Raw genomic sequence first — 21,885 nt, 5'->3', positions numbered from 1 at the left:
ATATATGACGCATTGTGTTCCAGGTAAATGATGGGCAGTGTTCTATATATATGTGTTGTGTGTGTGTGTGTGTGTGTGTGTATATATATATTATACGGTGGGCAGTGTCCTGCAGGCGGAGTGGGACGAGTAGACGTGGCTGTTTTGCCACAGACTTTTAACCACCAAGGGACACTTTGCCGCTGCCTTTTTGTCACTGGCCGTTTTGGCCCCATGGTAGGTAATTAGTTTTAGGGTGAGGGTTTTTTTTAGGGTTGGGAATGGGGGTAAGGTTTTAGGCTGAGGAGTATGGTTAGGGTTGCGATTACTGTGGCGGCGAGAAGTCTGGCGGTGACTTGGTCACTGTGAAACGGCCACGACCAAACGTTACAGATCGCGTTGCAGGCCCCTCTGGCAGCAGAGGGGTTAAATAAATCTCCCCCTGCCTTTCAGCGGGATGACCGTGTGTTACTGTTCTAATACTGTGCGACTTACAGACATGCACACCAGCGCACACACAGACACACAGCGCACACACCAGCGCACACACAGACACACAGCGCACACACCAGCGCACACATAGACACACAGCGCACACACCAGCGCGCATACACACAGGCACACATCAGCGCACACACCAGCGCACACACACACAGGCACACATCAGCGCACACACCAGCGCGCACACACACAGGCACACATCAGCGCACACACCAGCGCGCACACACACAGGCACACATCAGCGCACACACCAGTGCATACAGGCACTCACACTCACAGGCACATCTCAGAACACACAGGCACGCACGCACACACACAGGCACACACCAGCGCACATACCAGCGCACACAGGCATGCACACACAGGCGCACATCAGCGCACACAGTGGCGCACACAGGCATGCACACACAGGCGCACATCAGCGCACACAGTGGCGCACACACACGAGCGCACACAGGCACGCACACACACAGGCATGCATCAGTGCCCACACCACCACACACACACACCACCGCACACAGGGGTGCATACAGGAGCGCTCACAGGCACGCACACACACACGGGCACACACCGGTGCACAGATGAGCGCACAGCAGCAGTTTCAGATTTACCATTAAGCCCGGGCCTGGGGTGGCAGAATTAGGTGGCGGCAGAAATTGCCTTTGCCATATGCTTTTGCCACACTCTCGGGCCTCTCAGGAAGGCTCTTCCCTGAGAGGCCGTCCCCTTTCTGCCGCCCTCCTGCTCCTTTGGAATCCCAGCGTCAAATGACGCCACGGGCGTCATGAACGTGACGTCACACGGTGTCTTGTTGCCATGGCAATGTGACGTTGCAACGTTAAATGATGTCATGACGCCACGTTTCCATGGCAACGCACGTTCGTGACATCCACAGCGTCATTTGACGTTGGGATTCCAAAAGGAGCAGGAGGGCGGCAGAAAGGGGACGGCCGCTCGGGGAGGTGCCATGGGGCGGCGCATTCTGATATCCACCACTGCGCAGACGCAACATATCCTGAGACTATCGCGCTTTAAATTTACTCGGAAAAGCCCATTGGCGCAGCTCGGAAAATAGCCCCAAAATGATTTATTTGTTACGTGAGGGGCTTTTTTGGGACTCAGAATGACACCACTTTCCCCTTGATATATAACCCCCCCAAATCTGCAAAACGGGGGGAAAAACAGGAGGAAATCAACAACGAAATCCCTGTGCGCTCTGCGCCTGTTCCCTGGGATGAATGTGATGCGAGCCCCTAACGATTTCTGTGTGTTAATTATGTGTTGTTACTTTATTAGATGCTGTTGTGGACGTTGTGGTGATCAGCGGCGCGCTCACGGTGATAGGTGCTATAAGTCTGTGTAAATATCTCCCGTATTTCAGAATAATTATACCAGTCTGTTCTAAGACAGGTGGATGGAAGAAATGAATCTATTAGTTTAAGCTCGACAAGGAGTGAAAATACCTAGCGCTCTCAATCTCTCTTTCACTCTCTCTAGCCCCCCCTTTCCCTCCCTCTCCCTCTCACTATCTCTCTCACTCTGTCTTCCTCTCTGTCACTTCCCCCCCCCTTTCCCTCCCTCTCTCTTTCACTCTCTCTCTCCCCCTTTCCCTCCCTCTCTCTTTTACGATCTCTCTCCCTCTCACTATCTCTCTGTCACTCTCTCTCTCCCCCTTTCCCTACCTCTCTTTTTCACTATCACCCTCCCTCTCACTATCTCTCCCCATTTTCCTCTTTTCCCTCTCACTATCTTTCTCCCTCTCTTCATATCTGTCACTCTCTCTCTCCCCCACCTTTCCCTCCCTCTCTCTTTCACTCTCTCTCCCCCTTTCCCTCCCTCTCTTTTTCACTATCACCCTCCCTCTCACTATCTCTCCCCATTTTCCTCTTTTCCCTCTCACTATCTCTCTCCCTATCTGTCACTCTCTCTCCCCCCCTTTCCCTCCCTCTCACTTTCACTCCCTCTCTGTCCCCCGCTCCCGCTCTCACACTTTCTCCCCCCTTTCTCTCTCTCTCTCTCTATATATATATATATATATTACTCTGCATATTACACACACATTCTTTTTTTTATTTCTAATAAGAACATTGTTCCCAGTGCATTTGATTCTGTAGCAGAGACCCGCCTCCCCCATATTTCAGTACTTGTCCTGGCCTCGGGTTTATATGACACTTGCACTAAAGGGGAACTTTATACACTTGTCGTGTTACACGCGGTGTGTTATGTGAGGGCTGAGTACCGTCTCCTCAGAACACGGCCCCTCCGATGCCTGTAAACTCCGCACTGCGAACGCACAAACAATCCCGGCTCGTTTCCCGAGGCTGCAGGGGGGGTTGTGCCTGGTCTGCTACCCCTCCCGCGCCTCCCCCCCGCCCCCCCCCCCCCGCTCCCCCCGCCCCCCCCCCTGCTCCCCCCCGCTCCCCCAGACAGGAAAAAGTGTAGGTGACTTTCTGCAGCTGAAAACAAACAAAGACCCATTAACAGCACAGGCAAAGTACTCAAACAAAAGGAAACTTATCAAAATGTGGCGCTCTAAATATTCAGATATCAATCATAAAGTATAAATTAATATAACAGTGATACTTATATAAACATATAGGAAGATGCAGCTGTAACCCGGCTGAGGTTTGCTCGGTCAATCCTCTTGGTACAGAATGGCGATGGGGTCTCCGGGAAGCGCAATATATGTAATAAAAAATAAAACAGTGATGGTGCAATATTGTTAAAGCAGGGTTAGTGAATTTAAATAGTGATGACACGGCTTTCTATATATATACTCACAAACGTGTGAGGTTTTGCAGGCACATAAAGGTATCTTTTAAGGCATTCATTCAATCGCCAGGAGATGCAGAGATCAGTGTTTCCCCGTATGTATGGACTCCCAGGAACCTTATTTAAAAGATACAACTGGACATAGTGCAGACTGTATATATAGTTTATCAAAGGTAAGTAAAATCAGTTACACTCACATATTTTCAGATACAGGTAAGCATTTTAGATCGCAATGGATCTCTCTGGCTGGGTCGATGGTGTCTCAGCTTCCCCTCTCTCGTGGCGTGCGTTCCACCAGTGCGTTCCAGACACCGGAAGTGATGTCATCCGCCACGTCCACTTCCTGGGGTTCCAGCCGTCTCGGGGATAGAGCGTCACTCTACGCGTTTCACCACAAAGGTTTCATCAGGAGTCTCCTGATGAAACCTTTGTGGTGAAACGCGTAGAGTGACGCTCTATCCCCGAGACGGCTGGAACCCCAGGAAGTGGACGTGGCGGATGACATCACTTCCGGTGTCTGGAACGCACTGGTGGAACGCACGCCACGAGAGAGGGGAAGCTGAGACACCATCGACCCAGCCAGAGAGATCCATTGCGATCTAAAATGCTTACCTGTATCTGAAAATATGTGAGTGTAACTGATTTTACTTACCTTTGATAAACTATATATACAGTCTGCACTATGTCCAGTTGTATCTTTTAAATAAGGTTCCTGGGAGTCCATACATACGGGGAAACACTGATCTCTGCATCTCCTGGCGATTGAATGAATGCCTTAAAAGATACCTTTATGTGCCTGCAAAACCTCACACGTTTGTGAGTATATATATAGAAAGCCGTGTCATCACTATTTAAATTCACTAACCCTGCTTTAACAATATTGCACCATCACTGTTTTATTTTTTATTACATATATTGCGCTTCCCGGAGACCCCATCGCCATAAAGTACTCAAACAGCAGCAGAGTTTTCAAAGACAATGTTATAGAGGGGGGGGGGGGGGGGGGGGGAGGGGAGGGGTCAACTTCAGTCCTCAAGCGCCACCAGCAGGTCAGGTTTTAAGGATTATTATTATTATTATCATACAATTATCAATGCCCTATTAAAAATGTGCTCAAACAAGGTTTCCTGCATTCTGAAGTGTCCTTGTATTATGTCTTAGGGACTGAGCTGTTTCCGTAGGAACACGTCTCCAGTTATACAATGGGATTCAGCGGGAAAATAGCGTTCCATATACGGAATTTCTCTTTACGGATAACTTTTCCGGAACGTATCTGCTCCGTATAGCGAGGGATCCCTGTATGGTACTTAAAGGCTTTATGCGCCGCCCCTCCTTTGTGACGCTAAACCAAATAATGGAGACCACACAATGTTGGAAGAAAAGGTCACAGCTTTATTTTAACATCCGCTGTTAAAATCCTACCAGCCTGCCCGCCAGCCAAGTATGCTCCATGCAAAATGGGGGGTAGGGGGAGATCCCTGCCGACAGCCAGCAATTGGCCCGCTCCCTCCCCCCGCCCGTATCATGTGCATGGGAGGGAGATCGCTGCCGACAGCCAGCAATTGGCCCGCTCCCTCCCCCCGCCCAAAAGCACTGTAAGATGGGAGGGGGAGATCCTCATTCAGCCGATGTTGGGCTGCTTCCCTCCCCCTCCCGCCCCTAGGGTCAGCTTAGGCCCAGCCCTAAAGCGGGCGCCCAGCCTTTTACCAGCGTTGATTGGGCATAAGCCGGCCCGGCCCTACAGCCGGCGCCTCCAGCCTGCCGAGCTGTTCTAGGGGCTGCAGCTGAGGGACAGACCCTAAAGTCCTCGCCCTTTCTCCGTCTCGTGAGCTTGGCTGGCGCGGCAGCTGCGCTGTGACGAGGAGACAAACTGCTCCTGTGTGATACAAATCATGTTAATATAACATTCCAACAGCTCAATACAATAGCAAAGCATTGGGGATGGGTGGGTGGGAATTCCGTTAGCTCTGTCTCTCTCCCCTGGGGCCCCACTCTTTATACCCTCTCCCCCCTCCCCCTGCATGGGAGGGGACAAGTAGCCTTCCCACTCCGTGTGGGAAGGGGGAGGGGGGTTAGCCGACCCCCCCCCCTACCAGCTCTCGCCAATCAGGACGTCGCAGCCCTTAAGGAGCCTACGACCCCATGCTGGGGCCTCTGCCTCTTCAACACGGAGGAAAGCGCACAGCTCCCCCCCCACTTCCTGCTCTAAATAAATGTTGCCAGTTTTAATTCCATCTTTAAATAGTTTATTCTGTATGGATGCTCTGAGACCGGGCAGGCCCCCCTCCTTACCCCCCCCCCCCGAACGTGTGTGCTAAACAGGAAATGGAAGTGAAGGTTTGGGAATATAAAGTAGTCATGCTGGGCACTCTTTCTTATTATTGTTACACCCATCGGAGAGAGCGCTCCGCGCCGGAGAACTCACAACTCTTTGGGTGTTCGTTCAGAGCCGCCTGTCCATTCCTGCCGGGTTTATATGACATTTGCACTAAAGGGAACCTTACACAATTATAAGGCTTAGAAATAGCACTGTCAGGCCGCAGCTGCAAAGGTTAATAGGATCTAGTTTAATAGGATCTTATCTTGCATTAAATGGCGTATTGATCGAAGGGGTAGTTATGCCCTTCTATAAAGCATTAGTAAGACCACACCTTGAATATGGAGCACAGTTTTGGGCGCCACTCCATAAAAAAGACATTGTGGAACTAGACAAAGTGCAGAGAAGAGCCACCAAATTAATAAAAGGGATGGATAATCTCCACCCTCTTCCGCTTGCTCCATTTCTCACCACCTATTCTCTCCTAGACCCTCTACAATCTGGCTTCCGGACTGCTCACTCCACTGAAACAGCCCTCACTAAAATAAATAATGAACTCCACGCTGCCAAAGACAGAGGTCATTACACTCTGCTCATATTACTCGACCTCTCTGCAGCATTTGACACCGTGGACCACCCTCTTCTCCTTCACATTCTCCATACTCTTGGTATTCATAACAAAGCTCTATCCTGGATCTCCTCTTACCTCTCCCATCGTACTTTCAATGACTTGTTTGCTAACACCTCCTCCTCTATTGATCTCTCTGTGGGGGTACCCCAGGGCTCTGTCCTGGGACCTCTTCTCTTTTCTCTTTACACACTCTCTCTAGGTGACCTAATCACATCTCTTGGATTCAATACAAAGGACTCAGGGTCATCCCTTACGGTTGGAGGAAAGGAGATTTCACCAGCAACAAAGGAAAGGGTTCTTTACAGTAAGGGCAGTTACAGTGTGCATGTGTTCACCTGTGTGGGTGGGCATTTGTGTGTGCGGATGCACATGCATTGGTTTGTGTGTGTGGGCACATGTGTGCTTGTGTTCGCATGTGTTGGTGTCCGTGTGTGAACACATCATGCAGTATTTCTGTTTTATTCTACTTACACTTTTTCTATGAACCATGATTTCATATTAATTGACCCCCGTGGTTAATGGCGGTGTCACCAGCTCACAAATAAAAGCTTAGACCCAAACTCTATGGTAAGACGATACAATGTAAGGAGCAAACACTTCTAGGCAGAAATGTGTCCCCATTCACAGTAACTCAGGTAGAGTTATAGATAACTAATTAAACAGACCCAACATTTTGCACATAGAAAAGGAGAGGCCCGGCACCGTCCCCACCGTAAGAGCTACACACGGACTGAGCAGGAAGCCATTTGTCCCCTGCCCCTACTTCCCCCCTTGCCAGCAGGCAGGGGTGCAAACACTGTGGGGGGGAGGTGGTCAGCGGCATCAAAGTGGAGGGAGGGGGCTGAAGGGGGTACTAAGTAAGGGTCCCCACTGGGACACGCCTATAACAATTTCCCTCCCACCCATCCCCAAGTTTAAGGTTAAGCAGGACTCGCATATTTTGTGCCAAGCAGAGGGGACATCGTTGTCCTCGTCACCGATACGGTGGCACTGCTGCACCAGCCACTTCGGGGATGCGGAGACCGTACAAAGAACAGGCCGGCTCTGTCCAAAGCAGCAGGTGGAAAACTGGGTGCCGGCAGTGCGGGAGGGCCCAAGCCTTCACTGGGGGTGGGAGGGAGCAGGGGTCAAGCATCCGTCAGCCGGAGAACCGAGGCCAGCCTGCAGGACTGGTCAGCGATCTCCTCGTAGCCGTTTCGCGGTGGCGGGCAATTTCAGGGTTTTAGCAAATGTTGTTAAAATAAACTTGGGACCTTTTCTTCCGCGTAACAAGGTGCGATATCCTCCACTTTATGTAGTTTAAGTCAATTTCAGGACAGACGGGTGCATTAAGCCTGTATACAAGGGGTGCCCAACTCCAGTTCTCAAGGGCCACCAACAGGTCAGGTTTGAAGGATATCCCTGCGTCAGCTCAGGTGGCTCAATCAGTGACTCAGTCTTCGACTGAGCCACTGATTGAGCCACCTGAGCTGAAGCAGAGATATCCATAAAAGCTGGCCTGTTGGTGGCCTTTGAGGATTGAGTTGGAGACCCCAGTTCTACGCGCTCCGAGATCGCCGGTCCGTGTGGTCTGACATGGAAGCATCTCCGAGCTTATAGAATATACCCCAATAGACACTAGACATTTACAGTCTCGTTGGAGACGGGGGCACGGTGAGACAGAGCCACTTCAAAGACCAGCATTGTAGGGTGGGGGGAGTGGGGGGTACACAGTGATGTTCACGTGAGGATCTCCCTCTCCCTACAAACTATTCTTTCTCCAGTCCGAGTAATTCTGTACAATGAGACGGGCTCGCCCTGAATACCGGATGCTCAGCGCGACCCGTCACAGCGACCCGGTTACCCAGACACACGTTTGGGGAAATGGCATTTAGGGGACGGATACGATGAGCCTGGCAGCAGCGCGCGCCCGTTAACCCCTTCGCTGCCAGAGACGGGGTTAAAAGAACAAAGGACAAGGAAAGACGCGGTGACACATTCTGGAAATCCGTTCTTCGCTTTCATCTTGTGAATATTCACTTTATTCCGGCTGTTTCTCTGCTCCTGATATTCAGCTCTCAATTACTTTCTTATTCTGTTAGTGCAAATGGAACATGAGGAGGGGCGAGAGGTACGTGTCCCGGATGTCTGTATTAGGAGAGGGCAAGAGGTGCGTGTCCCTGATACCTGTGTATTAGGGGGAGGTGAGAGGTAAGTGTCCCTGATGCCTATGTATTAGGGAGGGTTTGATATGTATGTGTCCTTGGTGCCTCTGTATTAGGAGGGGGTGAGAGTTACTTGTCCCTGATGCCTGTATTAGGAAGAGGTGAGAGGTACATGTGCCTCATGTCTGTGTATTAGGAGGGGTGAGAGGTACGGGTTCCTGATGTCTGTGTATTAGGATGGAGTGAGAGGTACGGGTTCCTGATGTCTGTGTATTAGGAGGGGGAGAGAGGTATGTGTCCCTCATGTCTGTGTATTAGGAGGGGGAGAGGTACGTTTCCCAGATGTCTGTGTATTAGGAGTGGGTTAGAGGTACGTGTTCCAGATGTCTGTATTAGGAGGGGGTGAGAGGTACGTGTGCCTCATGCCTGTGTATTAGGAGGGGGTGAGAGGTACGTGTCCTTGATGCCTTTGTATTAGGATGGAGTGAGAGGTACGTGTCCCTGATGTCTGTGTATTAGGATGGAGTGAGAGGTACGGGTTCCTGATGTCTGTGTATTAGGAGGGGGAGAGAGGTACGTGTCCCAGATGTCTATGTATTAGGAGTGGGTGAGAGGTACGTGTCCCAGATGTCTGTGTATTAGGAGTGGGTGAGAGGTACGTGTTCCAGATGTCTGTATTAGGAGGGGGTGAGAGGTACGTTTTCCAGATGTCTGTATTAGGAGGGAGTGAGAGGTACGTGTCCCTGATGCCTGTGTATTAGGAGGGGTGAGAGGTACGTGTCCCTGATGTCTGTGTATTAGGAGGGGGTGTGAGGTACGTGTCCCTGATGTCTGTGTATTAGGAGGGGGTGAGAGGTACGTGTCCCTGATGTCTGTGTATTAGGAGTGGGTGAGAGGTACGTGTCCCTGATGTCTGTGTATTAGGAGGGGGTGAGAGGAACGTGTCCCTGATGTCTGTGTATTACAAACTGAGACAGCACAGTTTTGCTGAAGTAAGCATTTTGGTCACAGTTTTATTACTTTACAACGTTTGAAAATAAACGGTCAGCCAGTCAGTAATCATTTGTTGTCAGGCGGGAGCCCTTCCCCAAACCGCCCTGTCCCCCGCCTACACCTGGTCCCCCTTCTTGCCATCTGGGCCTAACCGCATAAGTTAGCCAAAAAAGACTTGTGCCAGGGGTACAGCCCGACCGCCTGAGTCCGTGCCTCCGGCCTGCACAACCTCGCCGGGACCGACGTCTGAAACCCAAACGCACAAGTTGGATCCTCATTTCGGGTGTCTCGCGGTACCCTTGCGATGACTGGCCTGACCGTTCTGCCGAAGCTGTGACGATGGATCTGATGACAGACTTTAACATGTGGTTAGACGTAACATTTCTCAAATTGATGGGTGGGTGGGGAGAAGAAAATGAGGCCTTCATTGTATGTACATCGTATCGATACTTACATTATCTACTATATATTTCTGAAAGCACTGTATGTCTGCGTCCCTAGCGGCAATCTCATTGGTCCCTTGGCCTGCCCGCCCCCGCACCTCTCATTGGCCTGAGGCAGAGTGACGGGCAAAAACACACACACACACACACACACACACACACACACACACACACACACACACACACACACACACACACACACACACACACACACACACACCCCTCACACCCCCCCCCTCACACACACACACACACCCCCCCCCCTCACACACACCCCCCCTCACACACACACACCCCCCTCACACACACACACACACACCCCCCTCACACACACACACACACCCTCACTCTCCCCCGTCAGTTGGACCGCAGCTCACCTTCCACACACCCCCCCCCTCCTCTCCCGGTGCCCCTCACTCTCTCCCCCCACCTCACCCAAATCCCCAAGCTCCGCAACATCCCCAGCCGCACCATCACCCTCACGTGCGCCGCTACCGGAGAGGGGAAGCGCGGCGCGGGACTCCCCCTCACGTGCGCCGCTACCGGAGAGGGGAAGCGCGGCGCGAGACTCCCCCTCACATGCGCCGCTACCGGAGAGGGGAAGCGTGGCGCGGGACTCCCCCTCACGTGCGTCGGCTCCCGGACTGAGGGGAAGCGCGGCGCGGGTCTCGTGCCCCCCCCTGCCCCGCCAGCTTCCCGAACTCACCTCCTGCCCCAGCCAGATGCCACGGGGTCAAGGTAAGTCACCCACCGTCTCCCACCCACGCACTGTCACCCAGTCACCCACACACCCACCCAGTCACTTTCACCCAGTCACCCACCCATCCAGTCACCCACCCACTCACTCAGTCACCCACCCACTCAGTCACCCACCCACCCACTCAGTCACCCACCCACTCAGTCACCCACCCAGTCACTTTCACCCAGTCACCCACACACCCACCCAGTCACTTTCACCCAGTCACCCACCCAGTCACCCACCCACTCACTCAGTCACCCACTCAGTCACCCACCCACTCAGTCACCCACCCAGTCACTTTCACCGAGTCACCCACCCACTCACTCAGTCACCCACCCACCCACTCAGTCACCCACCCACCCACTCAGTCACCCACCCACTTAGTCACCCAAAAACTCACTTAGTCACTCACCCACTCACTCAGTCACCCACCCACCCAAAGTCACCCACCCACCCACCAACCCAGAGTCACCCACCCACCCACCGACCCAGTCACCCACCCACCGACCCAAAGTCACCCACCCCCCGACCCAACTCACCCACCCACCGACCCAACTCACCCACCCAACCACCGACCCAAAGTCACCCACCGACCCAAAGTCACCCACCCACCGACCCAAAGTCAAACCGACCCAAAGTCACCCACCCACCCACCAACCCAAAGTCACCCACCCATTCAGTTTCCCACTCACCCACCCATTCAGTTTCCCACTCATCCACCCATTCAGTTTCCCACTCACCCACCCCTTCAGTCTCCCACTCACCCACCCATTCAGTCTCCCACTCACCCACCCATTCAGTCTCACACTCACCCACCCATTCAGTCTCACACTCACCCACCCATTCAGTCTCACACTCACCCACCCATTCAGTCTCACACTCACCCACCCATTCAGTCTCACACTCACCCACCCATTCAGTCTCACACTCACCCACCCAGTCTCACCCAAAACCACCCACCCAGTCACTGACCCCACCCACCCACTCACCGACCCCACCCACCCACTCACCGACCCCACCTACCCACTCACTGACCCACCCAGTCACCGACCCCAGTCACTGACCCACCCAGTCACCGACCCTGAAAAAGTCACCCAGTCACCGACCCACCCACCGACCCAAAGTCACCCACCGACCCAAAGTCACCCACCCACCCAAAGTCACCCACCCACCCAAAGTCACCCACCCACCCACCAACCCAGAGTCACCCACCCACCCACCGACCCAGTCACCCACCCACCGACCCAGTCACCCACCCACCGACCCAAAGTCACCCACCCCCCGACCCAACTCACCCACCCACCGACTCAACTCACCCACCCAACCACCGACCCAAAGTCACCCACCGACCCAAAGTCACCCACCCACCGACCCAAAGTCAAACCGACCCAAAGTCACCCACCCACCCACCAACCCAAAGTCACCCACCCACCCACCGACCCAAAGTCACCCACCCACCGACCCAAAGTCACCCACCCACCGACCCAAAGTCACCCACCCACCGACCCAAAGTCACCCACCCACCGACCCAAAGTCACACACCCACCGACCCAAAGTCACCCCCCACCGACCCAAAGTCACCCACCCACCGAGCCAAAGTCACCCACCCACCGACCCAAAGTCAAACCGACCCAAAGTCACCCACCCAGTCACCGACCCAAAGTCACCCACTCAGTCACCAACCCACCCACCCACTCAGTCAAGTGTCACCCACCCACCCACACAGTCACCCACACACTCAGTCAACTCAGTCACCCACCTAGCTGTCAAGGGGGGGGGGAAGCCTAACCCTGTCGTACGCCCCCCCCAAAATTACATCCCGGGCAACGCCGGGTCTCTCAGCTAGTATGTACATATAACACATATAGATAACTGTGTAAGGGACAGTAATCAAGCACATTGCACAAAATCATGAATTATTTGCTTGTAGTGTATTAAAAAATGGCATCTCATCTACTATATCAGGAGTGGCCAACTCGATTCCTCGAGGGCCACCAACAGGTCAGGTTTTAAGGATATCCCTGCTTCAGCACAGGTGGCTCAATCAGTGGCCCAGTCTTTGACTGACCGCTGATTGAGCCACCTGTGCTGAGGCAGGGATATCCCCATACCTGGCCTGTTGGTGGCCCTTGAGGATAAACAGCTGGATAAACAGCGCGTGTTTGACAGTGTGGGGACATGCGTGGGTCTTGGAGAGTGATTGTCCGGCAGATGTCCGTGATATGTTCTCCTGTGTGTGTGACGCCTGTGGTACTAACAGCTTGTTGTGTGTTTAGACTTTCACACCTGGGAAACCAGGAACCATGGAACCGTCCCTGGTCACAAATGTAAAAATCACACTTCTTGTCTGAGTATCTCATTTATGTGTAGAGATGGAGATGTATCTGGGGGTTCATGAAAAGAGGGGTGAGGTGACAGGAGATCGAAGGTCCATGCAGACTAATTCTGTTTAGGACCCTCGAAAAACTAGCACTGCCACTGACTGGCAGGACCTTTAACTAAAGTGGTGCAGGGCGAGAGGGGAGAGGAGAAGAGAGAGAGAGGGCGTAAGAGAGAGAAAAAGAAAGATAGAGGAGAGAGACATAGAAAGAGAAAGAGGGGGGTAGAAAACGAGAGAGCGTAATAAGGAGAGAGAGAGAGAGAGAGAGAGAGAGAGAGAGAGACAGACACAGATAAGCCCCCAATACACCGCAGGCTCACGTACACCTGTCCTGTCTGAGCCCTTGCACGTTGCTAGTTCTAGGGGAGCGGGATTGAAATATCCCCGCGAGGTCAGCACGAGAGAGGAATTGCGCAGAGAAATGGAAAGCAGCGAAGATGTTAATCAAAAGAAGGCGACACCTGATTGTATTGTGAGTGTGTTTGTGTGTGTTATCCCCCTGCGTCCCTCTGGCTGCCTGGGGAGGGAATATTTCCTGCTCCCTCACAGGACTGCATGTCCTGATTACGTCTCGCTTTCCCTGCGCTCCCGGTACCGTGCTCCATCCGTATGTGGGGAAGTGCAGAAATAGTTCAGCGTAAGCGCCATCACTCAGAACAGGAGCCTGCCATGAGAGTCCCCCTGAGAGGCACACTGGGTGGGAGGCCAGTTACGGAGTGTAGCATCACATGGCACACAATACAGTGACACAATTGTGATAACACTTGAAGAAGAGACCGATGAGGTTTGGACACTATAATTCCGTCCATGAACAACTCCAATGTTAGTTTGATAAAAGGTATCACACCCTACAATCAAAATTGGAACAGAGTAACACAGGAGAAGTATAACAACTTTTTATTTCATATAGCACTTTTTCTCCCAATGGGATTCAAACTGCTTCATATTTGCAGTATAGCTCGCAGTAAGCAGCATTGTACATACTGTAGGATTTTTAGAGTCCCTGCCCTGATGAGCTTACAATCTATGATTTTGGTGCCCGAGGCACAGGGAGATAATGTGACTTCCCCAAGGGCACAAGGAGCCGACACCGGGAATTGAACCAGGCTCCTACGATTCAAACTCAGTGTTGTTAGCAGAGTCAGTGTCTTTCCTCACTGAGCCGCTCCTTCACAACCAAAATGGTGCAATTTGCGCCAAACCCTGGAGCAGATGTCACGGCGTCACCGTGGGAGCAGCGACGTGTGTATGAAGGTTTCAGATCTTGCGTTTCCATTTGCTGCAGATCACTTTGGAGCCAACGCCGCGTGAACTTGGTGGATTTATTTGGTGCAAAGAGAGACGGAAACTGCACCAGTTATAACATCGCTTGGCCTATCTCCCAACTAAACTCTGCCTATAATCGCTCCCCAAAACCTAAATGAAGCATAGCACTTTGGTACATTGACGCAGTTAAAATGACGGCTTACATTAGTTTGTGGAGCAGAATCCGACACTTGATGCATATCACCAATTGTGACACAGCCAGTGTGTAATGCTCACACATTACTAGTGTCACACGGTGCGTACAGTATGAATGGTTTCAGGTACGCAGTCACTGACAGCAGTCACAGAGCACTTGGCGTTCTCTGTATTTCCCTATTTATAGTAACACATTCCTGGTTTCCTGCAACCTTCCCGCGGTGACGATATACAGTTCAGCCCTCAGCTTTCTGTCATCTTGGACAAATTACTTTATCTCCTTGTGTCTGACTTCCATTAATGACATTATTGTGATCCCTCACAAACCCGGAACTTTCTCTCACAAACACAAATCTTTCCCTTACAAACCCGGAACTTTCCCTCACAAACCCGAATCTTTCCCTCACAAACACGAATCTTTCTCTCACAAACACGAATCTTTCCCTCACAAACACGAATCTTTCTCTCACAAACACAAATCTTTCTCTCACAAACCCGGAACTTTCCCTTACAAACCCGGAACTTTCCCTCACAAACCCGAATCTTTCCCTTACAAACCTGGATCTTTCTCTCACAAACCCGAATCTTTCTCTCACAAACACGAATCTTTCCCTTACAAACACGGAACTTTTCCTCACAAACCCGAATCTTTCCCTCACAAACCCGGAACTTTCTCTCACAAACACATATCTTTCCCTCACAAACCCGAATCTTTCCCTCACAAACCCGAATCTTTCCCTCACAAACCCGAATCTTTCCCTCACAAACCCGAATCTTTCCCTCACAAACCCGAATCTTTCTCTCACAAACACGAATCTTTCCCTCACAAACCCGAATCTTTCCCTCGCAAACACGAATCTTTCCCTTACAAACCCGGAACTTTTCCTCACAAACCCGAATCTTTCCCTTACAAACCCGGAACTTTCCCTCACAAACACGAATCTTTCCCTTACAAACCCGGAACTTTCCCTCACAAACCCGAATCTTTCTCTCACAAACACGAATCTTTCCCTCACAAACCCGAATCTTTCCCTCACAAACACGAATCTTTCCCTCACAAACCCGAATCTTTCTCTCACAAACCCGGATCTTTCTCTCACAAACCGGAATCTTCCCCTCACAAACCCGAATCTTTCTCTCACAAACACGAATCTTTCTCTCACAAACCCGAATCTTTCCCTCACAAACCCGAATCTTTCTCTCACAAACACGAATCTTTCCCTCACAAACCCGGAACTTTCCCTCACAAACACGAATCTTCCCCTCACAAACCCGAATCTTTCTCTCACAAACACGAATCTTTCTCTCACAAACCCGAATCTTTCCCTCACAAACCCGAATCTTTCTCTCACAAACACGAATCTTTCCCTCACAAACCCGGAACTTTCTCTCACAAACACGAATCTTTCTCTCACAAACACGAATATTTCTCTCACAAACACGAATCTTTCCCTCACAAACACAAATCTTTCCTCACAAACCCGAATCTTTCTCTCACAAACCCGAATCTTTCTCTCACAAACCCAAATCTTTCCCTCACAAACCCGGATCTTTCTCTCACAAACACGAATCTTTCTCTCACAAACCCGAATCTTTCCCTCACAAACCCGAATCTTTCTCTCACAAACACGAATCTTTCCCTCACAAACCCGGAACTTTCCCTCACAAACCCGAATCTTTCTCTCACAAACACGAATCTTTCTCTCACAAACCCGAATCCTTCTCTCACAAACCCGAATCTTTCTCTCACAAACCCGAATCTTTCCCTCACAAACCCGAATCTTTCTCTCACAAACCCGAATCTTTCTCTCACAAACCCGAATCTTTCTCTCACAAACACGAATCTTTCCCTCACAAACACGGAACTTTCCCTCACAAACCCGAATCTTTCCCTCACAAACACGAATCTTTCTCTCACAAACCCGGATCTTTCCCTCACAAACCCGGATCTTTCCCTCACAAACCCGAATCTTTCCCTCACAAACCCGAATCTTTCTCTCACAAACACGAATCTTTCTCTCACAAACCCGAATCTTTCCCTCACAAACACGAATCTTTCTCTCACAAACCCGAATCTTTCCCTCACAAACACGAATCTTTCCCTCACAAACACGAATCTTTCTCTCACAAACCCGAATCTTTCTCTCACAAACACGAATCTTTCCCTCACAAACCCAAATCTTTCCCTCACAAACCCGAATCTTTCTCTCACAAACCCGGAACTTTCTCTCACAAACCCGGAACTTTCTCTCACAAACCCAGAACTTTCTCTCACAAACCCGAATCTTTCCCTCACAAACCCGGAACTTTCTCTCACAAACCCGGAACTTTCTCTCACAAACCCGGAACTTTCTCTCACAAACCCGAATCTTTCCCTCACAAACCCGAATCTTCTCCTCACAAACCCAGAACTTTCTCTCACAAACCCGAATCTTCTCCTCACAAACCCGAATCTTCCCCTCACAAACCCGAATCTTTCCCTCACAAACCCGAATGTTTCCCTCACAAACCCGAATCTTTCTCTCACAAACCCGAATCTTTCCCTCACAAACCCGAATGTTTCCCTCACAAACCCGAATGTTTCTCTCACAAACCCGAATCTTTCTCTCACAAACCCGGAACTTTCTCTCACAAACCCGAATCTTTCCCTCACAAACCCGAATCTTTCTCTCACAAACCCGAATCTTTCTCTCCCAAACCCGAATCTTTCTCTCACAAACCCGAATCTTTCTCTCACAAACACGAATCAATCAGTTATGCAACATGACGCAATGCATGAAAAATCATTTAGAACAACAAATTATACGTCATCTGTATAAGTCACATAACGACATTCATACAAATCACGCACAAATGTTTCAATGCATTTGTGTGTATGTATGTATTTGTGTAAATGTGTGTGCATGTGTGTATGTATGAATGTATATATGTATGTATATATTTGTGTGTATGTATGTATGTATGTGTGTAAGTGTATGCATATATGTATGTATATATTTGTGTAAGTGTGTGTATATATGTATGTTTGCATTTGTGTTAGTGTGTGTGTATATGTATGTATTTATGTATGTATGTATTTGTGTGTATATGTATGTATGCAATTGTGTGTCTATGTATGTATTTGTGTAAGTGTGTGCTGGTATATATTTGTGTAAGTGTGTATGTATGTATGTATTCGTGTAAGTGTATGTATTTGTGTAGAAATGTAGAGTGTAGTTGATGGGTGGTCACAGCCTCAGGAACTCAGCCAAATACAAATTGGATAAAAGCAATTTTATTGCACTGTAGTGCTGCACATCACATCACAGAGAACACCTCTGACGCGTTTCGTTCCGTACAGGAACTTTATCAAAGAGTACAAAGATCTCTCACACTGGGATGTTATATACACAGTTCCCCAACATGATTGGTCAACACAAAATGCAAAACAGATAATGTCAATCAGCAATCAGTGCTTGGCAATAACGAGGGTGTTTTGCATTTTGTGTTGACCAATCATGTTGGGGAACTGTGTATATAACATCCCAGTGTGAGAGATCTTTGTACTCTTTGATAAAGTTCCTGTACGGAACGAAACGCGTCAGAGGTGTTCTCTGTGATGTGATGTGCAGCACTACAGTGCAATAAAATTGCTTTTATCCAATTTGTATTTGGCTGAGTTCCTGAGGCTGTGACCACCCATCAACTACACTCTACATTTCTGCTACTATCGGTGTGGAGCACGCAGACTACTACGCGGAGCTGGGAGCTGAGCCTCAAGGTTTCCCTCCCCCTGGTGAGCAGACCTCTATCTTCAAACTCTGCCTGCTCACGGAGATACAGGATCGCTGAGACGCAGCATTTCCCTCCACACGTCAGTCACATAGCCGACGGCCCTCGGTGATGACGTCAGATGCTACCGCGACACCCGAGGAGACGGGATCAACCAGGCACACGCGGTGAAGAGACCGGGTCGGGTAAGGGCAGCAGGCATCTCCAGCGTGAGTACTCGAGAGGGGTAGCCTTGCGGTTGCTCCTTCTCTGGTCTCGGTTTTCCCTGTGCACTAGCCCCCCACCCAGGTTATACTTGATACTGTTATCCGCCGGAGCCTGGCTTTCATTCATTTTTTCCCCCCTGTGCAGGACATTTATGCCCGCCTAGTAGTCAATTATTCTACATGCATATCTGAGATTTTCTACTGTACCAGCTTCATTGTGGACATTTGTAGCACCGGACATTTGGGGTTCACTCCCCCTACACTACCTATGTATTTGTGTAAGCTGGTATATATTTGTGTATGTGTGTATGTATGTATTCGTGTATGTATTTGTGTAATTGTGTGTGTGTGTGTGTGTGTGTGTGTGTGTGTGTGTGTGTGTGTGTGTGTGTGTATATTAGTGTAAGTTTGTGTGTACAGTATGTATGTATTAGTGTAAGTTTGTGTGTATGTATATATGTATTTGTGTATGTATGTATTTGTGTACTGCAGGGCCCCGCTTCTCGCCGATCCGCTGATACGACGGCACCTAGAAGGGGGCAGCCATGTTGAATTTGAAATCGCGCATGCGCAAAACGGGCGGGTGCGCCTGGCGCGCATGCGCAGACCGCAGGTTGCGTGCGCAGACCACAGGTCGCACATGCGCACAACGGCGAAAATGCCAGTTTGCGCATGCGCAGCACTGAAAATCGCTGGATCCGCTTTCCGGCCTCTGGAATGGAACCCACCGTATACCCAGGGCCCTGGAATGGAACCCGCCGTATACCCGGGGCCCTGGAACGGAACCCGCCTTATACCCGGGGCCCTGGAACGGAACCCGCCGTATACCCGGGGCCTCTGGAACGGAACCCGCCGTATACCCGGGGCCCTGGAACGGAACCCGCCGTATACCCGGGGCCTCTGGAACGGAACCCGCCGTATACCCGGGGCCCTGCTGTATATATTTTATGTTTCTTTGTACAGTATAGTGCAGCATAAAAGTAAACATTAGGAAAAGCAATCCCTGCCCCCAAAGTATTATTATCGCTCGTGGCCGCGGCCTGCGCACGTGTGAGGCGCAGAGTACAATGTCTGTGCTTTCCTGGTACAAATGGAACGTTTTCTCGGAGCGGTGAGAACGTCGGAAAATCACTTCCCAAACAAATAGTTTCAAAGCAGAAAAGTGGCAGAAAATGCAAATGGAAGAAACGAATAAGCATGTAATGACTTCCGGAAAGCACGCGCACTTCCTCGCGGTATAATCTGCATTCCGGGGGCTTTTATTAACGCGGCGGGGTGTTTTTGTTTTTAACCCATTCAATGCCAGAGAGTGCTGCAATGGAACAATGCAATTAAAAAATACCCTATTATAATATGATTTATTACCTGACCCCATGAGCCAAACTCTGTAAATACGCCACCAGCTGTATTTCAACCTGACACCGATCCGGCATAGCACGGAGGTAAAGAATTTACTGTGATCCAAAAAATGTCTCTGGGGATAAACTAGTGACTTGCATTGGTCCTCTAATGACGGACATTCAGAGCTGGGGCTTATACAGCGCTTGGTATATGGCAGTGAGCACACCTTGGAACAACACAGCCCCACCTACTGGACATAGGGAATCATTGTATTTATATATATATAGGGAACCATGTTAAAAATGGTTTTTGAGGCAAAAAGTGACACTGTGTGCTCATTTGCATGTCATTTCCCAGAATCCCTTGCTGCAGTGGAAGTGCTGTATGCTGGGTGATAATGGGGAAAGGCGGGGTTGCAGACCTGCCTAAGACATGCAGATGAGCATACAGTTGTATTTGCATATTTGCTTTCCTGTGGAGGGTTTTTGTCACTTTTTTTACTCACCATAACTTAACTCAGTATTATTATATATATATATATATTATATGTATATGCGGTCCTCGCTTTTCCAACAGAATGTGTCCTGCTAACCACTGTCGGTTAATGGACCGTCGGATTGTGTGTCACATGTAATTCGGCGGCAGTGACCGTCAGAAAAGCGGGTCCAGCGTCCGATAATGCGTCCGGCGGACTGCAGTATGCAACGTCGGATAAGGCATCAGCCGGAAACCGGGACGTCGGTAAGCGAGGACCCCCTATATATATATATATTTAGATAGATAGATAAAACCATCACCAAAGCTTTTCACTTTAACACTTGAATTGTTCAAGACATTAAATTGTGTAGGAAAAGGAATCCAAATAAACGGTGAGTATTTGAGTCCCCTACGATTGGCAGACCACTTTGTTATTTTTGCCCCAAGCCCAGAAGATCTCCAGCAACAAACTGGAGAACTTGCGGAAGCCAGCAAGCATGTGATGTGCCCTCCGTATCAAGAAGTAACAATGGGTGGGAACCTTCTGATTGAAATCAGTACGAGAAGGAAGATGGGACAGGGGCATATGGAAGAAACAGGACAATATTTCAAAGGAACCTTCCACTGCGCCTCAAGAGGAAAGTGTTTCGACCAGTGTATCCTGCCCGTGCTCACGTATGGATGTGAGACTTGGACCCTAAGTGCGAAGATAATTCAGAAGCTTCGGACAATGCAAAGAAGTATGGAGAGATGCATGCTGGGTATTACCCGAAGTATGGAGAGAGGCATGCTGGGTATTACCCGAAGTATGGAGAGATGCAGGCTGGGTATTACTCGAAGTATGGAGAGAGGCATGCTGGGTATTACCCGAAGTATGGAGAGAGGCATGCTGGGTATTACCTGAAGAGACAGGAAAAATAATGAATGGGTTCGAAACCAAACAAAAGTCGGTGACATCATCACAAGGGTGAAGAAATAAAAATGGCGGTGGGCCGGACATAACGCAGGAAGAAATTACTATCGTTGGACAAAGTTGATACTCTACTGAATTCCGAGGGAAAATAAAAGACCAAGACGATGACCAAAAGTAAGAGGGTGGGGGGGGGGGGGTGCAATCAGAACATGTGGGAGCGACGTGGAGAAGAGTGGCTGTTACTGCAGTACCTGGGAGATCATTGGGGTGGCTTCATCCAGCAGGAGATCGATAAGGGTTGAAGATGATGATATATATCTCAAATAAATCCCTTTGACTTTAATCGCCAAAGTTCTGATTTTCCCCAAGGAAAAGCTGCTAGAGTTGTAGATAGAGAAGTAAGGAGTAGAGCACAGCCAAAAAAGGAGCAAGGAGAGGAGTTGTAGAGTTGTAAAGTGCTGAGTACAGGGCTGGGGCCTGTATTGTATTGTATGTCTTTATTTATATAGCGCCATTAGTGTACATAGCGCTTCACAGTAGTAATACACGTGGTAATCAAATAATATAAATAACAGATCATGGGAATAAGCGCTTTAGACATAAAAGTAACATTTCGGAAGAGGAGTCCCTGCCCCGAGGAGCTTACAGTCTAATTTGTAGGTAGGGAGAACGTACAGAGACAGTAGGAGGGAGTTCTGGTAAGTGCGTCTGCAGGGGGCCAAGCATTATGTATCGTGTTTAGAATATCCACAGTGCTATTCATATGCTTCTTTAAGCAAGTGTGTCTTAAGGTGGGTCTTAAAGGTGGATAGAGAGG

The sequence above is a fragment of the Ascaphus truei genome, chromosome 14 (assembly GCF_040206685.1).
Source record: "Ascaphus truei isolate aAscTru1 chromosome 14, aAscTru1.hap1, whole genome shotgun sequence".
NCBI lineage: Eukaryota > Metazoa > Chordata > Amphibia > Anura > Ascaphidae > Ascaphus > Ascaphus truei.
This window is presented reverse-complemented; position numbering follows the sequence as displayed.